Below are 6,000 nucleotides of genomic sequence, written 5' to 3'. Positions count from 1 at the left end.
TCCATTAACCATACAAGAGGCCCTCGATTTCAAGGACCAAACAGAAGACGATGCCATTAATAATTTCATTAGCCAAGCCGAACCCAGATCCCACGTACAATGTCACATGATAGAAGCGGCATTTGATAATGAATTAGAAGAGGACCTTCTTAAAGACACGCATGATCAGCCAATACCTACTACCTCTGTCTTGAATAGAAAAATTGTGGAAATTGAGCCAAGAAAAACTTTAAACATCAATGCCAACCTGACTTTAGAACAAGAAAAGAAACTCATCCAGTTATTAAGGAAACATAAAGAGGCATTTGCATGGGACTACCCTGATATGAAAGGAATTGATCCCCAGTTATGTACACACCACATTTATATAGAAAAGGATGTGAGACCTGTTCGCCAACCACAAAGGAGACTTAATCCTCATCTAAAATACGTTGTAAAAGCTAAACTCCAAATTATTTTAGATGTTAACTTCATCTACCCTATCTTCGATAGCAAATGGGTCTCTCCACTTGTGGTACCGAAAAAGAATGGGAAGTGGAGAATTTGTGTAGACTATAGAGAATTAATTAAAGCAACACAAAAACACCACTTTCCCCTTCCATTCATCGATCATGTATTAGACACTTTGGCAAGAAAGAAATTCTTTTCTTTCTTAGATGGCTTTAGTGGATACAATCAGATCCAGATTGCCCCTGAAGACCAACACAAAACTACTTCTACTTGTCCTTGGGGAACATTTGCCTACAAAGTTTTACCTTTTGGCTTATGCAATGCTCTTGCCACATTTCAAAGAGCTATCCTCAGGATTTTTTCAGACCTAATAAATGAAGGGCTCAAAGTCTATATGGATGATTTTACACCATACGGAGATGACTTTGATCTGGCATTGGACATGCTAGAAAACGTCCTGCAGCACTACATTGCCACCAGGCTTTGCTTAAGCCATGAAAAATGCTATATGATGATGACTGAAGGGATTATTCTAGGCCACTACATCTCAGCAGCTGGCATACAAGTAGATCCAGCCAAAATTCAAATAATTTTGCTAATTCCCAACCCTACCACTCAAACCGAGGTACGCAGTTTTTTTGGATTCTCTGGTTATTATAGAAGGTTTATAGAACATTATTCACATATTGCTGCACCTCTATATGCACTAACAGGTAATGTTGACTTTCTTTGGACAGAAAAATGTGACCGTGCTTTTCAAGATCTGAAGAAGCTTGTCTCCACAGCTCCAGTCCTTCGTGGACCAAATTGGAACCTACCATTCCAGATTTCGTCAAATGCCTCAGATACAACTATTGGAGCAGTCCTTGGGCAAGAAGAAGACAAAAAACCATATGCAATTTATTACATTAGCAAGAATCTATCTCCTGCTGAATTGAATTATACTGTTACTGAAAAAGAATTTCTAGCTATAATACATGCTATCAATAAGTTTAGGCATTACATTACTGGATATCTTGTTATTTTATATACAGATCACTCTGCCATAAAATATTTAGCAAATAAACCAATCAAAACTAGTAGAATAACTAGATGGCTGATTTTGTTGCAGGAATTTGATATTACAATCAAGGACAGACACGGAAAAGAAAATCCTGTAGCTGACTTTCTCTCACGAATGCCAAAACCAGTGGATGCAGCAACAGTTGAAGATCAATTCCCAGATGAGCATTTGTTTGCTGTCACTATTAAAACACCCTGGTATGCTGATGTTGTGAATTAATTAGTAGTAGGTAAACTACCAAAACATCTAACCCCCAATGAACAAAAATAGATTGTCCATAGAAGTGCTCGATTTTCCTGGATTGGGGGCTATATATTCCATACAGGAGCAGATATGCACATCAGGAGATGTGTCTGGAAGGATGAAATTTTTGATATTTTGAAAGCTTGTCATGACGGACCATGTGGCTGACACTTTTCCGATAAGAGAACTAGACATAAGGTGCTGCAAACAGGGTATTATTGGCCTACAATCTTCAAGGATGCAAAGAAGTTCATTCAAGCTTGTGACAGTTGTCAAAGAGCAGGATGCCCTGGTCACGCCAATGAAATGCCCCTGAACCCACAACTGGTTATTGAACCATTTGAACGATGGGCACTTGATTTTTTTGGTCCAATCAACCCATCCTCGAATTAGAAAACATATATTCTCGTGGCAACAGAATATGTCACCAAATGGGTTGAAGCAGAAGCATTACCGAGAGCTACAGAGGATTCTGTCATACAATTCCTGTTTCACATATTTGTGCGATATGGGCTTCCAAGAGACATAATTACAGATGGTGGACCATAGTTTGCTAGTAATAAGATTGCTACAACACTTAAAAACTATCCTATCCAGCATAAAATTACTACTCCATACGACCCACAAGCAAACGGTCAAGTAGAAAGTAACAACAAAATAATAGAAGCAATCCTGACAAAAACCATTGCATCGTATAGATGCGATTGGGCTGCAAGACTACCAGAAGCCTTGTGGGCTTACAGAACAACATGGAGAAGCACTACTGGCTATTCACCATACCAATTGGTGTTTGGAAAGCAACCCATTTTTCCCATAGAATTTGAAATCCAAACACTACCAACAACACAAGAAGTCGGCCTAGATCTAAACGAGGCACAAATTAATAGATTACAGCAGATTAATGAGTTAGATGAAATCAAGCTCTCTGTCCTTCAACATACCGCATTAATCCAACAGCTACGAGCTAAATGGCATGACACTCTCATTAAAAACAAAGTCTTCCGTGAAGGGGACTAGGCACTCTTGTACGATTCTAGGTTTCAAGATTTTCACAGGAAACTTCAGACTCGCTGGTTGGGGCCATATGAAATCCAGAAGGTACATGATAATGGCACCTTAACTCTAGTCACTATTGACAGATCTGGACATTCCTTTAAGGCAAATGGCCACCGAGTTAGATTATACCGCAAACCACTTACTCGGGAATCCTTCTGTCAGCAATTACGCGAGGACTCAGATATGCAAATTCTATAGGAGGAAGAGCAATCTTCCTCACCTGTGATTCATTAAGTGATTCACCTTTTTTATACTTTGTACATAACTTCTTTGTTCTGTATATATTTTTGTATTTCCATTGTTTTTCCTGCTATTATTTTTTCTGAAGAAACAACATTTGTGTACACTTTTGTCATCTTTGCTATTTGTTGTTCCTTTTTCAAAAGAATAGCACCTTTGTTTTAGCCGTTTCTTTTTCTTTTTCATTTTGCTGTTCCTTTTCTAAAGGAACAACATTTGAGTGTTCTGCTGTTCATTTTCCAAAGGAACATCTTTGATCTTTGCTGTTCTTTTTCCAAAGGAATGGTATTTGTGTGGTCTGCTGTTCCTTTTCCAAAGGAACAACACTTTTAATTTTTTTTCTTCATTTTCAAAGGAACAACACTTGTGATTTTTTCTATTCCTTTTTCAAAGGAACAAGATTTGGGTTTTTTGCTGTTCCTTTTCCAAAGGAACGACACTTTTTGATTTTTGTTGTTCCTTTTCCAAAGGAACGACATTTGCATTTTTTGCTGTTCTTTTTCCAAAGGAACGACACTTTTCAGCACTTGCGTTTCTGCTTGTTCCTTTTTCAAAGGAACGACACTTTTGGGTTTATGTTGTTCCTTTTCTAAAGGAACGACATGTTCGGTTTTTGCTGTTCCTTTTTCAAAGGAACGACACTTTCAGTTTTTGTTGATCCTTTTTCAATGAAACAACACTTGAATTCCTTTGTCCTTCCTTTTCCAAACAACCACATTCTTGTATTCCTTTTGCTTATGCTTGTAGATCCCTGTTGTTCCTCTTGTTTTAGGTCTTTTGGTGCACAGCTATACAGTCATGCAATGGATACAAAGCTAGAGCATACCACAATTAGCAAATTATGTAAAACCACTATATTTACAAGAAATTGTTGTGAAGTGATAAAGAGGAACGAAGAAAGGACACAATTATTCATTACTTTTGTTGTCATTACCCTACTAATACCGACATGATTGGTCATATTTATCACGCTGGTTCTTTTTAAATTCCCATAATCTTCTTTGATAATTATTAACAAATAAGAACAAAGGGTCTATATTTTTCTATTGAGATGTTAAGACTTCTTCCACCATTCCTACTCTTAAGGATGGACAAACCACCCTTTGTGTATAAATAGGAAAGCATGTTATAAAAAAAAAAAAAGACCAATGTTTTGAATTGTCAAATGCAGGATAGGGGGTCTCATCAAGAGCTTGCCTACCATGATCATAAGGAAGAAAGTGAAGTGGCATTCCCACTATGGCCACCACACCAGGGATATGGTCCAAGGGGCACATCAGAAAAAATAAAGAGTCCTTGGAACAAGAGGTCTCATCACAAGTAGGCCTGCCCACCTTTCACTCCTTCCTGGTGAATGGCATTATGATTTAACTGGTTACCAAGCAAGCATAATGACCTCCATTTTGACATTGAATAGGACTTTCTATGCATACACAAAGGATCATGGTTCCATGGGTGAAACAAAGAACTCTGCCAAGGTTATGGACACCTGTCGGCAGCAGAGCTCTGTTAATGGCATTGAAGTCACATTTCTTATACACCAATAGTCATCATTAATACCATTCTTTGGCTTATACCTTGGTAATCTGTCAAATAACATTATCCATATCCCTTCCCTGAACCATTAAACGCATGAAAATCCATTATAACCAATCATGACAGCAAAAGTAGACAATGACCACATTACACTCGTTATGCACGTCAGCTGTCCTATCCCCCCAGCCTCGCATCATGTAACCGCATTTTCTTATTTATTAAGCGACCCTATTATACACCTTGATCTTGGTAACCTACTACTTTTGTAAACATGGCATCCTTGCATACGCTGTTCCTTTATGGACCCTGTACTAGAACAGACCAGCCCGCCGCTCCTTCATTTGACGGCGAAGGATGGCTTGTCACATTGCGGGGGGGAGGGCTGACTTCATAATTTGTGGATGTACGTGTCAAGCTATTACTCATCAAATTATTACTCGGGAATAGCAAGGCTTAATGGTATATCATTTTGCATGCCTTGCTGTTCCTAAGATATTTCTGTCTGTAACAATTAGTAAGATTTGAACGAGCATTGCTATTTTACTATTTTCTTCTGTGTTGCTAACAGCTCAAACAGCTTGCTGTTCCATTGCAGTTTCTGTGTTTTTACAGTGAGCTAAAGCATGGGATGAAGGTCAATTCGAAGAGGCCACAGGTATTGATAGTTCTCGACGCTGCACGGGAAATCTTGGCGAAGGCAGGATGGTTAGTCTATCTTAATTGTGTACAGGAATTCAATGAGACTGTGGCAATAGATTTCTTGCAGAATTTACAAGAAAATCACTCCACATTAAGGGGAAAACATATAACAGTCACTGATGACGTAATTGCAGAGGTCTCGGGACTGCCAGCCACTAGACTTGTGTGGACTCTGAAGAAGGAGAGACTACAAAAGATCATGGAGATCTTCCAGGATGAAGGCCAAAACCTGACAGTGAGAGGAAAGGGAGTCCTACCAGCAGCATTAGGAGAACCGTGGGAAGAATTGGCGAGGATCATCTAGAGCTACATCACCTGTGAAGGCAGGAAGGAGGTGGTAAGACCATGACACCTTAAACTCTTTGCTGTATTAAAAGAAAAATGCTCTGTGAACCTACCTGCATTTTTAAATTCATTATTGCATGATGTTTCCCCAAGCATGAAAAATTCACAACAAGTGGAATCGGTGGTGAGCCACCATGGGGTGATACGGTTGATAGTTATCCATAGTTTGGCTCAGCAACAGATTAGTTTGGAAGAACTACTTGCTATAATACATGGGGCACTGACTCCGCCAGCCCCAAAATGCAAACACACTGTCAGTGCACCAACTAGACCATCAAAACGGAGAAAATCAGTTAGATTGGCACGAATTAGAGGAAGGTTGGAAAATCCCCAAGGGGTAACCAGCTAGCCTATGGAGGTAGATGACT

This window comes from Pinus tabuliformis, chromosome 6, assembly GCF_031772625.1.
Source record: "Pinus tabuliformis cultivar Carrire ecotype Pingquan chromosome 6, CPIR1, whole genome shotgun sequence".
NCBI classification, from domain to species: Eukaryota; Viridiplantae; Streptophyta; class Pinopsida; order Pinales; family Pinaceae; genus Pinus; species Pinus tabuliformis.
The sequence above is the reverse complement of the archived record's forward strand: the minus strand, read 5'-3'. Positions refer to the sequence as shown.